Genomic DNA, 20,760 nt, shown 5'->3' with positions numbered 1-20,760 from the left:
GGGGGCAGGGTTACACATCACCCTTAGAGAAACTGGCCCTCCAGGGGTGTGGTGCAGGCAGTTATGGGGGCCTTTGATGCGGAAAAGAAAATGCACTAGAAATGTAGCTAAACCCTGTAATTATAATACTTAGTCCAGTAGCTTCCTCTTCATTTTAGAAGCACCGTTTTATTGCTAAAATTCTGTTTCTTCAGCAATGTTTAGGATTGCTTCCAAACTAGCTTAGATCTCTCTCTCTCACACACACTCACACACACACACATTCTTTTTATTAGCTGATATTTATGAGCAAATAATCTCCGTGAAAAAAGCCCCTAAATCCCTTTAGTCTTATTTAAAATGACAAGAGTTGTAACAGAATCTCACCCTGGACCTAAGAAAGGGCTGCAGGAAAGGGGCTGTGCTAGCAGAGTGTACAAGGCTGCCGGCTGTCTCTTCATTCACAGATACGCAGAGCCTGTGGCTTAGCCTTCCGTGGCAGGTCCCTCTGGGGTTTCTGCAGGGCATTGAGTGTGCAGGGCATTTGAGTGGACAGTGAGGTAAGGCATGTAAAGTGCCTGGAATGTAGATACCTAGTAATTTTTTTTGCTTCAATAAAAGAGCCCAAATAAAAATGTATCAACAGTATCAATCATGCAACATTGATAAGTGAAGCTTTTTGGGGGGAGCGGGGATCACATTTCTCTCAAAAACGATAGCTATGAACATTCTGAAAATTCCGAATAACAAGGGGAAACCCAAAAATCAGGTTGCACATAAAGGATGCCATAAAATGTGCCTCCGTCACAGTGGCTTGGGCGAGGAGGCTGCCAGCTATTTGATGGCTGTGCTCAATTGCATACCTTTCCATCTCAAATCCAAGAAAGAAACTTCAAAAGCCTACGATGCTGGTTTCAGTGCCAGCCTTTGCCTGGAGGACAATCCCTGTCAGATTTATGGTGCAGACAATTGTGGGTGAATGTGAAGAAATGGTACTTTCCCCACCTGCAGGAAAGAAAAAAAGAAAAGAAAAGAAAAGAAACCTACTCCCCCTCCTTTTTCAGAAACATGGACTGGCCCGTTAGTGGTTGCTGGTGTGTGTAACTAGTAAGTGAGGCGGGGAGAGGGAGGGTGGGCGCGCCCTCCCCAGGCTGTTCTTGTTTCCGGTGTGTGTGTCTCTGGAGACACGCACGTTTGCATGTTTCCTTAACTGCGCTTCGGAGAGGGGCCAGCGTTCTCGGGGAGGGCAGAGAGCCCCGGGCTGAGGTCCGGTGTCCACAAGCCTCTGCACAGTGTTCTGAGTTTGAAGCCCAGAGGAGTTCCCTGCTCAGCACAGCCAGGGACAGAGGTAGAAGAAAAGAAGCCCTGGCGTAAGGTAAAGCAGCATTGCTGGAGGGGTCCTTGGCTTTGCAGGACAGAGGGGACATTCCCGGCAGCCTGGATGACATCGGAGACCCCCAGGCTCCTCCAGATGTGATGTGCAGGAAGCTGGCGACAGAAGCCACTTGCACTGACCTGAAAGGCACTTAACTTTTTCCTTTTCTTATGATATGCAATGAACTACGGAGCTTTTTTTTTTCCTTCCCTCCATCGATCTATTAGTCAAGTGCAGGGTGCAGGAAAAAGGCAGGTTATTTGACTGAGAGTAATGATTTATTGACCTTTGAAACAGTGTTTGTGTTTTTTTGCGGTGTTACCCCAAGACTGTGAGTGGGGTTTCCAGATTTTGTTTTGTTAACACCTGTGGTTGTAGAGGTCTGTGGAATGTATATTTGAGATAAAAGAACTTAAGAGTCATTTGGGGGGGGCGGTCTGGTGAAAAGTAGCAAGGCGAATGGAGTCAATTTATCTGTTACTACAGATGTGGGGATATTTTCCTTTACAAGTTTCCCATGAATGAATACAAGGAAGCCAGACATGAGTGTATTATTCGTATTTTGTTACAGCTACAGGTTGAAAGAGCTGGTTTGTGGCCTCTCTTTATCATCTCTAGGCAGGAAATGTAAGAAATCTAGAGATTCTTGCCTCTATAATGAAAACAGTTTTGTTTTTTGTTTTTTGTTTTCTGAAAACCTCGTTATTAATCAAACCATGCTGCCAAGTTTGTTTTTGAGAGAACACACTTTAGAGGGTGCTGTGCTTGCACAGAAGAAGGAATGAGGCAAGAAAAATCATCTTGACCATGAAAGAAATAGATCCGTGGTTTGGGAAAGGTTAAAAAAAAAAAAAAAAAAAAGTGAGTGTCGCCAAAAAGTCAGCAGGAGTGTGGTTGCCATAGCAGCCTCATCTATCCCTTAACTGGGATTGGGGATTTAAAAGAAAATTGAGCCAGTTTTCTTGGAGGTATGTTAAGAGGATGTGAAGTTATTTAGAATATCCAAACAGGTTCTGACAAGTAAGGGAAAATGACTAATTAAAATATTGTTGCCATTCCCTGATGGATCAAAGGCTTGTTGACTCATGATGTACTCAGAGAAAAGGTGAATTTGCCACGACTCATTGGTATAAATTACTTTTGAGAAGGCTTTTTAAGACTAAATGTGAGGCCTGGCCAAGCCTCTTTGAAACCAGCTTTGAATGCACGTTTTTGACCCAGTGTTTTCAGGTGGGTTTCTTGGGCATTTTCCTGTGGCAGGGAGTTTAACCCTTGCATCAGTGGCTTATCCAGCTGGTTCAGGGAATATCACATCACAACCCCAGAGGTCTGCAGGTTTTTCCCTCTACCTCAATAATAGCTCATTTAAAAGGATGGAAAAGTCCAAGATGCTCAGGACTCGAATCCCCGCCCTGTAGAGGGACGATCATGATTTTGCCTCCTGTAGACCAGGGTTTTTCGGCCTCAGCACAACTGGCATTTTGGATGGGATGATTCTTGGCTGTGGGGGACTGTCCTTTGGGATGTTTAGCGACATCTCTGGTCTCTACACACTAGATGACCGTAGCTTTCCCTTCCCAGCTTGACAACCGCAAATGTTTCCAGACACTGCCACATGCTCCCTGCAGGGCAAAACCACTCCCCTGCCTCCCCAGTTGAGAACCATTGCTATGAAGTAACCATGGCTGCAAACAGGCAGGAGGGCTGCAGGCAGAGGCTGGACCCCAAGGGAGGGTGACTGTCAAAAAAAAAAAAAACCAGTAACAGGACAGATGTTTCAAGCATTTTGGGTTTTTCTTTGCTTTGTTTTTGTTTGAAATCACATCCCCGGCTGGGTGGGGGAGCAGGGGTTCAGCACTGTTCTGGATGCACATTCTCCTGTTCCTGGCCTCTGCCCTCCTGGCCTTTGTGGGACTTATTTGATACGGTGCCTAATCAAACTTCTCTGAAGTGAATTCTGTCTTAAGTGCATCCTAGGAATGCACTATTAAAAAAAAAAAAGAATCTCATATTATAGCCCATTTTATAAGGCAGATAATTACCCGTAACTTATCAGGTCTGTAAATATAGGGTTTTGTTTTGTTTTTTGATATATGAGCTTTGAGTACATTTGGGCACACCTGTTTGGTTTTACTTCTGGAACCTGTAGCTAAGTGCTTTCGTTTCTTTTTTCCTTTCCCTCTCTGCACCAGTGATTCTTAAACTTCCTGATTTGGGGGGAATCGGGGCTCATTTTGTCAATGCAGTAAAATAGTCACAGCCTTGTTCCAATTCACAGATATAAATAAAGTCAATGGCTGGAATTTCTTCATCCTAAAATTTTTTCTTACACTTTTAACTTAACGTTATTGCTTGTTTGCTCTCAGAGGTGAACAGAGTATAAAATGAATGAAATCATTAACACACACTGGAACAAAACATCTGGAAGGGCCGATTTTTGCTTCATTCTACTTTTGTGGGTGGACTTCAATTCCACCCAAATTATAGCTTTAAATTGCATAAGTAGGCATTCGTAATCTTATTAAACAGTTATCTTTGACACACAAGGTATATGTGTCCCATTTTCTTGACCTTTCTCCAAGAACATGGTATGTTGCTCTGAGTACCATGATTTCAAGAAGCTGCCATGGGCTCTTCCAGGCAGAGAACCCTTCTCCAGGCCAGCTGGGGTAGGGTGGTACCTGACCTTGGCTGGGCATGTCAGGAAACACCTCTGCATGTGGGAGTCATTCTTAGTGGTAGGCTATGTTGGATGGCTCATGGTGTTTTCTGCTTTTGATTTTAAAGCAGATCTTCCATTTTCTTCTACCTGGAAGTACCTGTGCATCAGACAACCTTGTATCAGACACAGAAGCATTTCCTCATATAACCCTCCCCTGGATCACTGGACCCGAATCTATGAGTGCTGAGAGCACCAGCATTTTAGGTCCATTTTATCACCGGGATGTCTCAGAGTGCCTACCAGTGCTGGCTGCTTAGTAGTTGATGAATAAACAAATGAATGCCAGTGATTCCCGAAGAAAGGCCACCCAGGAGCTTGTCTGCAAGAAGCTCGCATGTCTATCACCTGTGTCCTGTCCACATAATCTGTTCTATGTATTTTTTTTGCAACAGGGCAAACCCAGTCCCTATCCCAACAGCGTTTGATGTTTGAAAGACTACCAGGCAATTTTTTTAACAGTTTAGGAAGAGCGGTTCTGGGGGTGGTAGATTTTGGAGAGGGGAACTTTCTAAATTTTTCTTTGTGCAGCCCAGAAATTAAACGTCTGCTCTTAATTAAAGCCCCACATGCTAAAGCCATCTCGTGGCTTCAATAAAAGACAGAGGGTACCAACTGTAGGGCTGGACCCAAAGGCAATATATTCCCATCCTCTTTATTTATTTTTTTTCTTTTTAGGGCCACATCCACAGCATACGGAAGTTCCCAGGCTAGGAGTCAAATCGAAACTGTAGCTGCTGGCCTACACCACAGCCACAGCAATGCAGGATCTGAGCCTCATCTGCGACCCACACCACAACTCACTGCAACGCCAGAGCCTTAACCCACCGAGCAATGCCAGGAATCGAACCTGCAACCTCAAGGATCCAAGTCAGATTTGTTTCCGCTGAGCCACAATGGGAGCTCCTCTGCCATCCTCATTATTTTAAAGAAAATTATCCAGTCAAATGCACCTGTAGATCACAAATGAAAAATACTTGCCTTATAGATTCTGTGTATTGGAGTATGAAGTCCTAGATAATTGTGAGTGTTTATTGGGAACTCAGAAGAGGGCTGCTCAAAAGAGTCCATTTCTTGAGTCCCCTCTCAGGACATGGGGTGTCCAGAGGAGGCAGATGACTTGAGATGGGAATATTTCCTGAACTGGGCAGGATGTAAAGATACAGTAGTGAGATAAAGCAGCCTAGGTGTTCTTGATGCTGCAGTTCAAAGACTGACCCCAGCTCCAAGCCCCAGGTATGAGTGTCTCTGGGCAAGATGAGTCTAACTAGTGCCTTAAGCTGCCCACACTTAAAGTGTGACCTTGCCGGGGGGCGGGGGGGGGGGGCTCTAAAAAAAAAACGTGAAACAAACCCCACTGCTTTTCTTATTCATCAAGCCTGGAATGTCTTTGGCAAATATGTGTCTGTGTCCTCAGCATTGCTGGTTCACATGGAAGTCGGGTTTTTTGTTTTTTTTTGTTTTTTTTTCTCATAAACATTAAATGAAGCGTAAATGCTTGTTTATACTTTAGACTACTTTTATCTTTCCCCCCTGCTAAATAATAATTGTGTTGGTTCGTCTTGGGGCCCAGCAGCTGGTTTCTTGCATCCGTGCTTATATCCGTATACCTTGTCCAAATAAACACACTTGAAAAGATAGAGAAGTGTGTTTTGAACAGTCTAGAACATCCTCTGAGAGAGAACTTGAGCCCAGCTTTCTGCTTTGTTTTGGCAGCTTGTTTAGGATGCAAAGTGTGTCTGGTTCTGGCAACAGATGAAAGAAGGGGTTGGTTCTTACATAACAAAGTTTAGGGCCTGAGGTCTGGGGGAGCTGGGAGGGGCTGGAGGGGGTGTGTGCAGATTTCCAGCCTTTCTTTGTGTTTTTTATAGAATTTTAAAACATAAGGAAAAAAAAAAAAAGTACCTGACTGGGTTTTTTGTTTTGACTTTTAACCTCAAAGCTGTAAAAACCTATTGAAAAGCCTTATGTTGGCTTAACCAGCCCTCTGGGATTAAACTCCTGCCCCTCAGTCACCTGTCTCTCACCTCCTTCACTCCAGCCCATTGGCCTTCCTTCTGTCCCTCAAACACACTCTCTTGCCATCTTGAGGTCTTTGCACTTGCTGGTCCCTCTGCCTGGAACATTCTTTCCCCAGGTCATCTTCTAAGCTCTGGCCCTGTTTAATTTTCTTCATGGCACTTTTTCCCCCATGAGCTGAAATTTTCTGTAGGCAGGTCATTGTCTGCCTCCCATTGCTAAAATGTCATAAGCAGTGCTGCCATGTTCCCTGCACCTAAAACAAGATCTGTCAATGACTTTATTTACAAAACAGAAGCAGACTCACAGACATAGAGAACAAACAGGGTTACCAAAGGGGGAAGGTTTGGAGAGGGATAAATTAGGAGTTTAGGATTAACAGAGATACACTCCTAAAATAGCTTAATAACAAGGACCTACTGCAGAGCACAAGGAACTGTATTCAGTATCTCGTAATAATGCACAATCCTATAATGGACGAGAATCTGAAAAAGAGTATATATGCAGCTGAAACACTTTGTTGTACACCAGCAACTAACATGACATCGTAAATCAACTATGCTTCAATTAAAAACAGAACACAGTGTCTGATGGAAGGCAGGTAGGTGCCCAGTAAATGGTTGGTGGATGAGACCCATAGACATGGAGGAGAGCAGACGTGTGGTTGCCAAAGGGGTGGGGAGGGACTGGGATGGACAGGGAATTTGGGGTTAGTAGATGCAAACTGTTATATTTAGAATGGAAAAACAGTGAGGTCCTGCTGTATAGCACAGGGAACTATATCCAATGGCCTGTGATAGAACATCGTAGAAGATAACATGAGAAAAAGAACGTACTTATCGATCTATCTATACATATGTCACTTTGCTGTGCAGCAGGATTTAACAGAACCTTGTAAATCAACTATGATAAAAAAAAATTTTAAATGGCGGATGGGCGGATGGATGGATGAATGAATGGGAAGGGACGGAGGGAAGTGGGGAGGGCTGTCTGCCTAGTAACCTCCTCCTTGCCTTTGACTCTAGCTACGTGCCCCACCTCTGTGGCCCCCCTGTCTCCCCAGCACCGTAAGGCTTGGATGACTTTCCCCCCTACACCCAACTCACTTGACACATGACACCAACGGTGTCACCCTAGCGTAGGCCTTGTTTACAGATCTGCCACCCCTCTGCAGGACTAGCTCATAACGGGTGATTATGGCTGAGTTATTGCTAGTTCTTACGGCCTTGGCACTTTATAAACCTATCTCACTTAAGCCCTTTCCCCAACTCGATGCAGGTTACTCTGTGAGTATTTCTCTCATCTTTGTATTGCAGATAAAGGAACAGGCTCAGAGCAGTGGCACATAGGTGATTACTGGCAGGGCCTGGATTTGAATCCAAGATGCCTGCCTGCAGAGCCCATATTTCATGGCCTTTGTTGCCTCCTCATCAGGTGTCTGGCGCTGGATGCACAGGTCCACCCTAGGCCTTCGCAAATGAATGAGACTTAAGACCTCACCTCTCCCCCTCCCGCTCTTCCTTATTATTTGAACTTGAAAAACATTATTCATATTTTCTGCAATATTACATAAATATAAATATGAGCTCATCAGCTCATTTCTAAGGACATTTAGGTGGTGTATCTGAAGTTGCTTTTTTTCCCCAACTTTCAGAGTGTCATTGATTATTTAAACTCTCATTTTTCTTATGTAAGTAAATCCGAACTGTTTAGCTGTTGTTGAATTGTCCATATGAACTTTAACCGAGGTGGTTCCTGGGCAGTCCTAGGAATCAGTTTCCCTGTCCTCAGCTCCCAGTATGACATTGATTTCCCTTAGAACATAAAGCTTCTACTGAGAAAAACACCATAGCCACCCTAGGTAGATATTTGGAAAAAGCCTAAAAATGTAGAGCTTGTCAGCATCTCTTCGGCATCTTTGACATAACCAAGTGCTTCCAACCAGCTGCCTGCCCTCTGGCTCCAGGACACTCCACTGCTGGCATAGAAAGCCAAGATCGGAAGTGTAATTCTCCAAGCCCATTCCAAGATGGGAAAACTGCAAACTCTTCACGGAGTCGGAGCGGAATGTTTACTGTGTGTATGCCTGGGGTGTTGGCATCCGAGCTGTGCCTTGGAGTGTGAGTCCTTGGGTGAGAACTAGGCAGTTGGGTGCATGTCCCTCACCGTCTGGCAGGTTGAGTTTTCCAGCACAGGACAAGCCCTGATGACAGCTCTAACAGAGCAGGGTCTGCAGCCTTGTCAGGCTGGACCGTCAAAGCTTTCCTTGGCACATGACCAGGTTTTGCCCAGGTCTGGGGCCAACCCAGCTGGTTCCCATTTTCCCCAGTGGGAGGATAAGCAGGAAAATGGTACCCATGTGCTAGTTGTTGATGTGAGAAAACTCAGAAGGCCCTCCAGCCCCAGGGGTGGGACCTCTGAGAAGTTCTCAGTTGTGGTGTCATGTGTGCGGAATCTCTGATGAACCCTAGCAGGTGACCCGGCTTCTCCATCATCACAGCCACTCCTGTCCCTTTAACCATCCCTGAGCAAAATCGCAGAGATGCTGACTTTTTAACTCAACCCTCAAGCCCCTTAATGGTCTTGGGTGTGCACCTTAGAAGCTGTCTTCTGATTGGAATTTAACTGGCTGTGCAATGAAAGTATTGGAAAGGAATTTCTGAGTTCCCTCATGTCTCTTCAGCCCAGAGCCACTTGGTCACTGGGGCCTGAACTGCGTCTGAACTCACTCCAGTGTGGGCTGCAACTCAGTTGGCTGGTTTCCAGACCTGGCCTGGCACCAACCAGAAAGGTCTCTACCCGCTTTACTGGGTGAAAGGTAGTTCCTGCTTCAGGCTCCTAAGAAGTATCATGCCAGGAAAGTTCCGTTGATTTAAGCTGGTCTGACCTTAAAGTTCAGGACATCGAGAGCCAGAACACACAAGGCACAAGAAGGCACAACCCATGGATAAGACCCAAAAACGGGCCTCAGAGCAGTTCCGTGCTTTACTGCCCCCAAGCCTCCCCAGGCCACACCCTTCAACCACCTCTCTGTTTATTTTACAGAGAAGGGGCAGGTGTTCCCAAAGGCCTTTGGAATAATAAAGCCATTGCGGAGTTCCCGTTGTGGCGCAGTGGTTAACAAATCCGACTAGGAACCATGAGGTTGCGGGTTCGGTCCCTGCCCTTGCTCAGTGGGTTTGTGATCTGGCATTGCCGTGAGCTGTGGTGTAGGTTGCAGACGCGGCTCGGATCCCGCGTTGCTGTGGCTCTGGCGTAGGCCGGTGGCTACAGCTCCGATTCGACCCCTAGCCTAGGACCCTCCATAAGCCGCGGGAGCGGCCCAAGAAATAGCAACAACAACAACAAAAACAACAACAACAAAAAAAGCCATTGCATGAAAGCAAGGTGCTAGAGAGAGGAGCGAATCTCTCTGCTGGGCATCCGATGCATATCTGAGACGTTTTTGCTCAAACTTGTATTTTATATTCTTTAGTTCTGGAACACCCTCCCTTTCAGGCCACTGGATCCTTTCTTTCTCATCCTGAAGATATCCGAGTTCCCACATGTTCCCAGGAATATTATTGATGACTGTCCTGCCCTGTCCAAGTGAAGAACTTTTTTGTTGTTTGGCTGCAGTGTCCAGCAGCCTGATTGTAGAATCTCAGTTCCCAGACCAGGGATTGAACTTGGGTTGCCATGGTGAAAGCCCCAAATTCTAACCATGAAACCACCAGAGAACTCCCTCCCATAAGCAGAGAACTTTTTTAAAGTTTTATTTGTGAATAAGTAATGTGTACTTGTTTTAAAAAATGCATGAATAAGTAAGTGCCTGTTTTATTTACTTATTTATAAAGTAAATATAAATAAGGCAGAGGGCAGGTAGTAACTCTGTATAAACTCTTTCTGTAAGGGGCCAGATGCTAAATATTTTCAGCTTCATGGACCATTACTGCTTCTATCTCAGATACTCAGTTTTGCAGTTGAAGGGCCAAGAGCAGCCACCACCCAAATGAACGGACATGGCTGTGTTCCAATAAAGCTTTATTGACAAAAGCAGGGCCACAGTTTGCCTACGCTGGTAGAGGGTAGAAAGGAAACATCCCCCAGTCCCTCCCCAGCCCCACTCCCCAGAGGTGGCCGGTCTGCGTAGTCCCAGGCACCCTCAAAAGTGTTTACAGATGCGGGGTTTAGGCACATCAGGTCTGTCATACTCAGTGTCCTTCTGTGTCTTGCTTTTTTTCCTGTTTCCATCACACAGAGTCACATGGGAGGGTATCTATTTTTCAGACAAATAGGACCATATGTTACACATTGTTCTACGGTTTCCTTTGCTTCACTTGGCAGTGACTCGGGGCCAGTGCTTATAGATTTATGACTTTCTTTGTCATGGCCTCATTCTTCACCTTGCTCCAAGGCATCCTAACCAATACAAAAGAATAACTGTAGGTGGATGTCATTACTGGCCAGCCGTCAAGGATGATGTCTCATTGGCTTCGCATTGACCCGTGAATGGGTCACAGGTCAATGCCACGTTAGCCCTTCTCCAGGGAGGGAGGCTGGGCTTCCTGGTTCCCAGCCCAGTCCTGTGTCCAAAGGGGTGAGTTAACCCATAACTTTGCATGACAATGAACATTTCTGAGCAAATCTTAGAGGTAAGGCCGTGATGGAGTATGAGGCGATTTCTGTGCGATCCTGAAAGTGCCAAGTTCTTCGTAGTGCCCTGGAAGGTGGGTTGCAGTGAACGGGGCTGGACCCGCCCTGTGCCCACCCTTTAACAGCTGTGCTTTCAGAGATGCCCTGTGTTGATTTCCTAGAGCTGCTATAACAAAGGCCACACGCTTGGTGGCTTAGAACAACAGAAATCTCTTCTCTCTCAGTTCCGACAACTGAAATCGAGGTGTCACCAGGATTGTTATTTCCTTCCGGGGCCTCCAATGGAGAACCCGTTCTGTGGCTTCTGATGGCGGTGGGCCGTCCCGAACATTCCTTGGCTTGTGGACCCATCACTCCAGTCTTTACCAGCCTTCCCATGGCCTTCCTCTCTGTGTCTCCGCATCTGTTTCCCTTCTCTTTGCTTCTAAAGACGTGTCATTGGATTTAGGGCCCACCCTAATCCTGGATGACCTCATCTTAAGGTCCTTACTTAATTGCACCTGCAGATACCCCTAGTCCAAGCAAGGTTACGTTCTGAGGGTCCTGATGGCTATATGTTATAAGGGCCACAATTCCACCCACTCCAGGTCCTCTGCTAAAAATCAGCGTTCCTGCCTCATTCTTGTCATAATCAGCAGCCTTGCTTTTGGGGGAGGACCCTGGGAGCCCCAGGAATGGCATCTGCTGTGACTTATTTGCAAGTCTAAGATGGGTTGCAGAAAAGCAGGAGCCTGCAAGGCTTCTAGGACATTTCTTGCTGAGTTCAGCAATATTAAGAGGCTAATGAGCAAAATGTTTGCATATCTGAAAACTTTAATTGAAAAGGAAGCAAAAGGAAAGCTTTCTTTTGTAACCCCCAGGGGTTTTTAGTTCAGGCGGTACCAGTTGCCTGGTGGCCTTGCCCTGAAATTAATTACCCAGCACCTGTAGTTGAGTTTTGAAGTTTGACCGAATCCAGCATGAGGCTGGATTACCAACACCATCTATTTGTATAATTTTTCCAAAGAAAATTGTATGAATGCAAAACTAAAGGATGGGGCTGGGTTCGTCATCTGTTTTTAATAGTCTGAGGAACCAGCTGTTATTTGTCTTGCACAAGGCACTTGGATGCAAAAGGGTTTTAATTTCTAACATTGGGAGATGAGGCCAGCTCACTTTCGACTCGCAGACAGCACCTTTGGTCCAACGTGACGGAACCTCACCCAGAGCAGCTGTCTTAGTTTCCTAGGATGGCTATAACTACATGGTGGGTGGCTTTAACCAACAGAAATGTGTTCTCTCACAGTGCTGGAGGCTAAAGTTCTGAAATCAAGGTGTCGGCAGAGCCAGGCTCTCTAAGGCCTCCGCGGGAGGGTCCTTTTGCCTGGTCCAGATTCTGGTAGCCCCAGGGTTGTTGGCTTGTGGCCACAGAACTCCCGCCTCTGCCCCCTCGTGGTGTGGCATTCCGAGGGATTCTGTCTCCCTTTTCTCTTTGGAGGACATCAGCCGTATTGGATTAAGAGCCAGTCTTCCTCTCGTATGACCTCATCTCAACAGCTTACCTCTGTTATAACCCTCTTTCCAAACAAGATCGCATTGTGAGGTTTTGAGGACTGGAATTTCAACACATCTCTTCAGGGGACACCATTCAGCCCCTAACGCCAGGGGAAGCAAAAGGGCACTGACATAATCAGGCCACCCAAGGGGACAGGAGGAATGGAAGCAGATGCCGTCGGCTCGTCTCTGCGCATGTGTTCATGCTCACAAAACTACTCTCCCTGCGTAGAAAGGATGCAGCTGCAGCAGCTCAGAGCATCTCAACCTCAGCGAAAAGGCTCTTCCCTCCTCGCTCACATCCAGAAGTCCTGGGGAAGGTGCCACCGTGAGCCTGGATTGTTGGCTGTAGCCAGAGGCAGATTGTGAGACAATGACAGTTCCTGTGACAAGAGCTGGGGGCGGATGAGGTTCCCCCCAAAGTAGGGTGGCCTTGACATTCTCACGGCGGGTATCATGAGCATGCAGTAGCCTCAGCCCCATGTTACTTTTAAATGACCCTGGTCTTTTTTTTAAATACTTAAAAATTTTTTTATTAAAGTATAGTTGATTTACAATGTTGTGTCTATTTCTGCTATATGGCAAAGGGACTCAGTCATTCATGTATATACATTCTTTTTTAAAAAAATATTCTCCATCCTGCTCTATCCCAGGAGATGGGATATAGTTCCCTGTGCTATATAGTAGGACCTTATTGTTTATTCATTCTAAATGTAATAGTTGGCATCTACGAACCCCAGACTCTCAGGCATCCCACTCCTTCTCCTCTCCCCCTGGGCAACCACAAGTCTGTTCTCTAGGTAAATGACCCGGTCTTGACTTGCTATTCATGCGACCTTGTGCGTGGATCCACTGTGCATTAAACTGCACCAACCCACTTTCAGGTCCAGGGAGCTGTCCTCAGATATGCTTTAAATTTTTCATGTCTCTGAAAGGCCAGTATGTTTGCCTTCAGACAAGAAGCACATGGAGACTGCTGATGTGATCTTTAATCCATACGGATGCTGTGGGGGATGCACTCAACATCAGGTGCTTGGTGCCTCTTATTTTAATTTTCAGACTAACGCTTTTAAACTCCTAAAAAGGATCACACTTGTGTAGAAGCAGTTTGAAACTCTGCTGAATGGTCTGTGGGAAGCCCGTTTCCTGTGCTTTGCCTTTTTGTACGTGTTTTTATGCACTCCGTGCTGAAAAGGTAGACTTCTAGTTCAACTGTAAACATTAATTCAAGGCAAAGACTGCTGAATTATCAAAACAGCTCATAATTCACAATGCCCATATCATGTCTTAATTATGTTGACTTCTAACTACTATTGAAAAATAACTTTTTATCCTGAGTCTGCTTTGCACAGCATAGAGCAAGCCCCCTGAGATAACGCATCTGTGGATAGGACGCAGCGTTTCCTGGGATATCATCATTTGAAAGCTTTTCAGGCTTGCGATGGCATTTTCAAGAGTCTCTCTGTCTTGGAAATTTGAAACGGACTCAAACTTGGCAGATCTGAGGAGCCAACTAGAATCTGCCAGTGCACTAATCCTTGCCATCAAGGATACATTTCTCAGTAGCACTGAGTTCATGGCCTTTCATGGAAAAATTGATTGCTTATGTCCACATACTTTGGACTAGATAGGAATGCTAAGATCCATTGAGCTGTTCATCTGTTCCTGGTTAGTGAAGGATGCCCTCTGCTCTCATCGGCCACCAGAATGAGGGAGGGACTTTAAATTCCTGTGGACTCCAAGCCCACCTCTGCTGCAGGCTGAGTTGAGCTTTTGTTGGTGGTCATTTACTCCAGGTTAGGTAGGAAGAGGTGAACTGAAGCAAGTCAACCCGGTGAAATTGCCATGATGTGGTACAAGCCAGCTCAGGATAACTTGAGTGCAAAATCATTACTGTGGGATGTTGCTTGCCAGTGGGTTTGTGTGTGTGTGTGTGTGTTTGTGTGTGTGTGTGTGTGTATGGTAATTATTTTTGCCTGATTTAAGAGGTGATAAAAAAACACTGGCTGTTGCTGAAACAAAGCTAATTTCCTCCTGTTCAGAGCCGTTATATGGCATGGTTGGCACATTTGAAACCTACTTTTCGACGTCTGCTGCTCTTCTGCCATAAAGAACCAATATCCTTCCATCTTGTCTTTCTTGCCCCACTTTGATTTTTGTTTTCTACACGTATCCCATGTATCAGTTAAATGTTCAAGGGGTAAGAAGTGACCTTTATGCTGATGGAAATAATATAGAAAAATAACTGGAAGTACAAAAATGTCTGCATTTCTGGTTTGCTTTTGCTCGTTGGGGAAAGGACTGGTGGATGGAGCAGTACGAGTGGGTACGTTCTTGTGAGGGATGGGGAAAAAGTCTGGAGTTTTGGTCCATACGTGATGAAAGGGAGATTCTACTTATCTTTATAATCTCTGTTTTCCCTGACGTTCTCTCTGACCACTTGAAGCTTTGTTAACCACTGTCCACCCCTCTTGATCCCAGGGCAGAGTCTTTCATTCCGTGAATGCTTATTGGGTTATTAGTGTTTTGCACAAACTAGGGATGCAGAGACGAACAGGGCTCCTGCCTAAAGGCTTTTGGCCTCCTGCAGGCAGGCCTCGGGCCCCTAGAAGACAACAGCATGGCAGTTCTCTACATACCAGATGTTTCAGCATTGTGTGCATTTCATTGGGTTGTAATACATTTCCTTTCTCCAGCCCACTCATTCTGGCCCTCTTTTGTGTGTGTGTGTGTGTGTGGCCACGCCCATGGCATGTGGAAACTTCCAGACCAGAGATTGAACCTGTGCCGCAGCAGCAACCCATGCTGCTGCAGTGACAATTCCAGAGCCTGAACCCACTGAGCCACCAGGGAACTCCAAGGCCCTCTTTATGAACAAGAGAAAGCAGCATTTCATTCAGGCTCCTGCGTTTAGTAGACTCATGATTTTTGGAGTAAGTATCCCGCCCCTCCCAAAAAAGAATTACAAAGCTAAATCATCTTGTGCTCATCAAGGCTGGCCTAGAGCAAGGAAGTGGGAGCAGCTTTCCTGTCCTAATTGGACAGAAGGCAGTTGCCTTGTCCTGGATGGGGATTGCATGGACCAGCCTTTCCAGGAAGATGCTGAGCGAGCATCTGTGCCCCTGAGATAGTTGGTTGGTAAGGAAGTGATGCTACCGTGTTCCTGTTGGAGAGAGTGACCAAGGGACAACTGCTGAGTCCCCTGGGAAAGGGAGGCCTTTAAACTTGCTGGTAGTGGAAGATATAGATAGTTGGTTTATCTGTTGAGAGTTGGGAGTATTTTTTTTGCTGGTGACCTGTTTGTTTCATACTGAAAGCATTAGAATTACTCTTTGCCAGGAAATGTAGTAGGAGCAAAATTACAGAAAATAAGACTACTTCAGAGGTGAGGAGGGCTACAAAAAGAATTTTTGCAAGGAAAACATAGCTTAGGATAGAATGAAATCCTAATATGGATTTACCAGTATAGTGTGCTCTCAAAATTTTATTTTGTCATTGTCTGTTTTTCTCAGCACTATGTTTACCTCACATATTTAGGGTCTGCTAGTTTGATGTATCTTTAAGTAAGAATTGAGCCTTTAACGCTTTGTAACTTTGCTAGCTGACTGCATAGTTATTGTTATACAAGGATAAAAGACAGTCCCTGCCTTAATGGAACTTAAAAATTAGTGGAAGTCCTAAAACACATAAATATCTACAAATTCAGGGCATTATGTGAGAGGAATAAATAAATGCTATTTATTAAAAAGTGTACAGGGGAATTCCCGTCATGGCGCAGTGGTTAACGAATCTGACTGGGAACCATGAGGTTGCGGGTTCGATCCCTGCCTTGCTCAGTGGGTTAAGGATCTGGCATTGCTGTGATCTGTGGTTTAGGTTGCAGACGAGGCTCGGATCCCCAGTTGCTGTGGCTGTGGCGTAGGCCGGTGGCCACAGCTCCGATTTGACCCCTAGCCTGGGAATCTCTATATGCCACGGGAGCGGCCCAAGAAATGGCAAAAAGACAATAAATAAATAAAATAAAATAAAATGTGCACAGGGATCATACCCAGGTGAGACTGATAGGAAAAGGTCTCTAGAGAAGGCAGCATTGGACCCACGCTTGGAGCACGGCTCTTTTATCGTATAAAATAGACCATTTTTACAAAAACTGCTTAATATGTGCTTGACATGTATGGGACACAGGAAATACAAAAACGAGTAAGACAGTGCTCTTACTTCTAAGAATTGAAAAGTCCAGTGGAAAACCTGTTAGTAACCAGCCACTATAATCGATTGCAGTAGACGAATGATGTCAATTTTGTATCAATGTATAAAAAGTGAATATTCAGGACGAAAAAGAAAGGCAGGTTGAAGGGAGTGCGTGCGTCTCGGGAGTTGGAGAAGGCTCAGTCTAGGAGTTCTCACCTGGGCTCCGCCTGGGACTCCCTGGGGGAGCTTGTTAAAGCTGCTGGTGCCCAAGCCCTTCCCCAGACCTGCTCCTCCTTTCTCAAGCTAATTTTGTAAAGTTAAGACAGGCGGATTGAGGAGTTCCCATTGTGGCGCGGGGGCGGGGGCAAATCTTGACTAGGATCCACGAGGATGCGGGTTTGATCCCCGGCCTTGCTCAGTGGGTTAAGGATCTGGCGTTGCCATGAGCTGTGGTGTAGGTCGCAGACGAGGCTCGTATCCCCAGTTGCTGTGGCTGTGGTGTAGGCTGGCAGCTGCAGCTCCGATTCAACCCCTAGCCTGGGAACCTCCATGTGCCATGAGTGTGGCCCTCAAAAAAAGACAAAAGACAAAAAAGAAAAAAAAGAAAAAAAGACAGGTAGGTTGAGGCTAGATGGTGGAGCCTGTTGAAAGCCAGGGTTAGGAAGCACAGCTTTTGTCAGTAGGCAATGGGATGACATTAAAGACTTCTTATCCAGGGAGTGCTGTGATCTATGTGGTGTTTAATAAAAATTAACCTGGTGTTTAACCTCCTCTGGTCCAGTTGCTGAGTTGGGGGTGGCGGGGGAGGGAGGACGGGCCCACCAGGTACCATAAGCATTTCTTTGCAGAGCAGCTGCTTTGCCTGAGCAGCTGGGCTTTTGCCATCTCTCTGTCTGTCTGTCATCAGAGGAGCCGGCTGGCTTCGACTAAGTTCAGTAGGCTTTGCTAAGGAGCGCTTGGGTGCCTTGACCTCAGAATTCAGGCTGGTCAGCGGCCCTGAGGCCAAGTGCAGGCTTGCCCTGGTTCTGCTTGCACTGTAACGCTTTGAAGATTCCAGACCTGAGGGACTGCGCAGAATCAATGGTTGATGTCTCTGGCTCAGGTTGTCATCTGGGTCTCAGCATCCAGCCACATGAGGGTCACTGGCTCCCCTCTGACAGGACCCTCTGTCACCTGACCTGACAGGTGGGAGGGACAGCAGGTGCGACTGGCAGGGCACCCTCCCTTCTGCCTAGCACTCCCTGCTTGTCCTGCCTCCACTCCCCGAGACCTGCCCTTCCAGAGGAATCCAGAGGACCAGGGGCAGGGCAAGCACCCACCCAGGGTGCAGCGTCTGGAATGTGAATCACGCATCTCTCTCTCTGCAGGATACAGAAATGCTCTGGTCATCATCCAAAGGCATTGGCTTTGCTTTAAATGGGCTCTGATTTGGGTATGGCCAGACCTGGTCCTGGATTCTCTCATTCATCTCCCTCTCCGTCTTAGAATTTACTTTGCAGTCCGTTTCTTCTGCCTGCTGACTGTGAACGCTGATACTCAGTGATGGCCAGAAGCACCCCGCCCCTCTGCTCCCCATGAAACAGTAGAGTCTGGGCTCTATAGATTCAGGGCTGGAAAGCTTGGTTGTTTGTTGAAGGGGGTAAAGTCCAACCACAATGGGAGAGGAAATCAGACAAGGATGTTTTTAAAAGCAAGCTGTGTTTTTTCTGACTGTTCCGGTGCTGGTTCCCACCCTGAAGACTCCTCTAACCCTGGGGAAGAAAAAATATTTTTAGTCCGATAGGGGCTGTCGGCAGCCCAGAGCTGACCCCTCTGTAAAAGAGTTGATAACTCAGAGCCATGGTTTTACTGGAGATAACTTGTAAGGATGACCTAAGAGTCTAAAGCAAGGGCAAGGGCTACGTTCAAGGCTGTGTGTCCTGCTCAACTCTTGTGAAGTCCTCTAAGAGTTATGTTGAAATAGAAATACCGAGGGAGGACAAAGCGTGGGGTGGGGTGGGAAATGTGTGTAATTCTTGGAGAAGGATAAACATCACAGAACTAGAATGTACTTTAGAGACAGCAGCTCGGTGAAGGAAGGCAGTTGACAAAGTGGGAGCTCACTGAATTGGGAGGACACGTTTGCTGGATACTGTACAACGAGTTTAAATGTTTTTATTTTTTTATTTTTACTTTTTAATTGAAGTATAGTTGGTGTACAATATTGTGCCCATTTCTGCTGTACAGAAAAGTGACCCAGTCATATATGTATATATACATGCATGTGTCTATATCCATGTATGTGTCTATATCCATGTATATATATGTATGACTGGGTCACAATATATACACATACATTCTTTTTTTCATATCATCCCCCATCATGTTGTGTTCCAAGAGAATGAACACAATTCCCTGTGCTAGACAGTAGGACCTCATTGCCTGTCCATTCTAAATGAAATATTTTTCGTTTAAAAAAACCCTGCTTTCTGCATGGTTCCTCCATGATACAAAGTCATTACTAAGATATCAAGTTAAGGGAATGTGCTGTGTTCTTCCCCCCGCCGCCAGGCTCTTTCTTACTTGTGCCATTTGGCCCCCAGGACGTGTGTATCCATCACTGAGTCCCTTGGAACAGCTGGCAGGGAAGAGACCCTTTGGGTTGTTGTTATTGTACATTTCTGACTCCAGCACGCTCTTGGGTTGGAAAGGAAGCCAGGAATGAGATCACGAGTAATAAGAAACCTTAAATGTTTGCCCTTGCACAAGAGACAAAAATTATCCGATTGGGATTAGATTTCAAGAATGTGGAACTTGAAGGCAAATATTTATCTCCTGGTGCTAAGAAAGAAAACGATGTAAAACCTTTGACCTTGACCATTGGGTGGTGTCTGAGTTTTGCAAAACAGGTTGTGTTAAACCAGAAGCATGATGAGTTTCTCATTGTTCCTTCCCTGGAATTTTGCTGATAGTTTTTTCCCACATGCAGAGCAGCAGCTGACTTCATGTTCTCCAGAGTGTTCACGGATACAGAGTGTTCCTTTGGATTCTGAGAGTGGTCCCTCTCAGGTCCAGCTTCCTAAGGAGACCCCTTCAAAATTCACTTCAGAGTACATGTATTTGGAAAGAAAATGACCTAGAGTCAGCCGGTGTTTTTCAACCCAGTTCACCCTCTCCCTGTGTCATACAACTCAAGGTGAATTTATATATAATCAACATTTCTTTTACCGACATAGCAATTTTTCAGACTAGGCAGGATCAATATTTCTCTACCTTTTTTTTCATTTTTAAAAAATTTTATTGAAGTATTGTTGATTTACAATGTTGTGATAATTTTTACTGTACCACAAAGTGATTCAGTTAGCATTTTTCTACGCTTTTAACATTATAAACAAACACATCTTTTCAAAAAATCCATAAGGTCAGGGGCGGGGGGTGGAATAAACAGTGGGGTCCCAGCATATCCAGTAATTTAGAAAGTTCAGTAGAGGGTTCAACCTAACAGATTTCTCAAACATCACCTTTTATCATTCCTGACATGGCACAGACAGAAACCAGGGCAACGTAATAAAGCCGGGCAGTCATTGGGCCACTTGATCCCCTGCTAAGGAAACCCTAGGAACCAGGATCCTTTTCTTTCTGTCTGTTTTTTTTTTTTTTTAGGGCTGCACCTGCAGCATATGGACATTCCCAGGCTAGGAGTCAAATCAGAGCTATAGCTGCTGGCCTATGCCACAGCCACAGCCACGCTGGATCTGAGCTACATCTGCGACCTACGCCACAACTTGTGCCAATGCCTGGTCCTGAACCCACTGAGCAAAGTCAGGGATTGAACCCACATCCTCATGGATACTAGATGGGTTCTTAACCTGCTGAGCCACGACAGGAACTCCCCAGGATCCTTTTCATGTCCACAATTTCAAATGATCACCCTCTATAAGTTATTATTGGACAAGCAATAGTCTTCAGAGATCTCTTGGCTCTTCCCTGGGTGGTTAGCTTCTGTAATCCCTCATGAGAATTTATGGAAGAAGGAAAAAAAAAAAAGAATGCTTATTATTTTTAAGCTGCCCAAGTTACCAAAGTAATTTCCAGTCTTTCTGACTCTTGACTTGTAGCAGGATGTGGGGGGATGGGAGAATGGACTTAATCAAGAACTCTATTTTGAACACCAGCTTTGTAACTTTGAAGACTTTTCTTAGCCCGTAAATAGGCATAAGAACAATAGGGGACCCACCAAAGCATTGTCTGGGTTAAATGGGAAGGTGCTTTCCAAACGTTCAACTACAAAACAAATGCAAAAGATATTGTTAACAATAAAAATAATAGA

The 20,760-nt window shown here is 45.6% G+C and overlaps 1 protein-coding gene across 39 annotated transcripts in view; it reads left to right on the top strand.

The window, feature by feature from the left end:
• The window catches only part of ABLIM1 (actin binding LIM protein 1), a 348,912-nt gene that overhangs the window by 256,240 nt on the left and 71,912 nt on the right, over window positions 1–20,760 (top strand). Inside the window, exon 1 of one of the 39 annotated variants that reach the window (XM_021073382.1) lies at window positions 1,076–1,354. The exons of 35 other annotated variants lie outside the window; for them this stretch is intronic. The gene's annotated coding sequence lies outside the window, so the exon portion shown is untranslated. Of the gene's footprint in view, window positions 1–1,075; window positions 1,355–20,760 lie in introns of those variants that run through there. 3 more of the 39 variants (XM_021073381.1, XM_021073384.1, XM_021073383.1) reach the window with 3 other exon arrangements.

Source organism: Sus scrofa, chromosome 14, assembly GCF_000003025.6.
Source record: "Sus scrofa isolate TJ Tabasco breed Duroc chromosome 14, Sscrofa11.1, whole genome shotgun sequence".
In the NCBI taxonomy this organism is placed as follows: domain Eukaryota; kingdom Metazoa; phylum Chordata; class Mammalia; order Artiodactyla; family Suidae; genus Sus; species Sus scrofa.
Note: the sequence above shows the minus strand (reverse complement) of the source record. Positions and strands in the feature narration are given on the sequence as shown.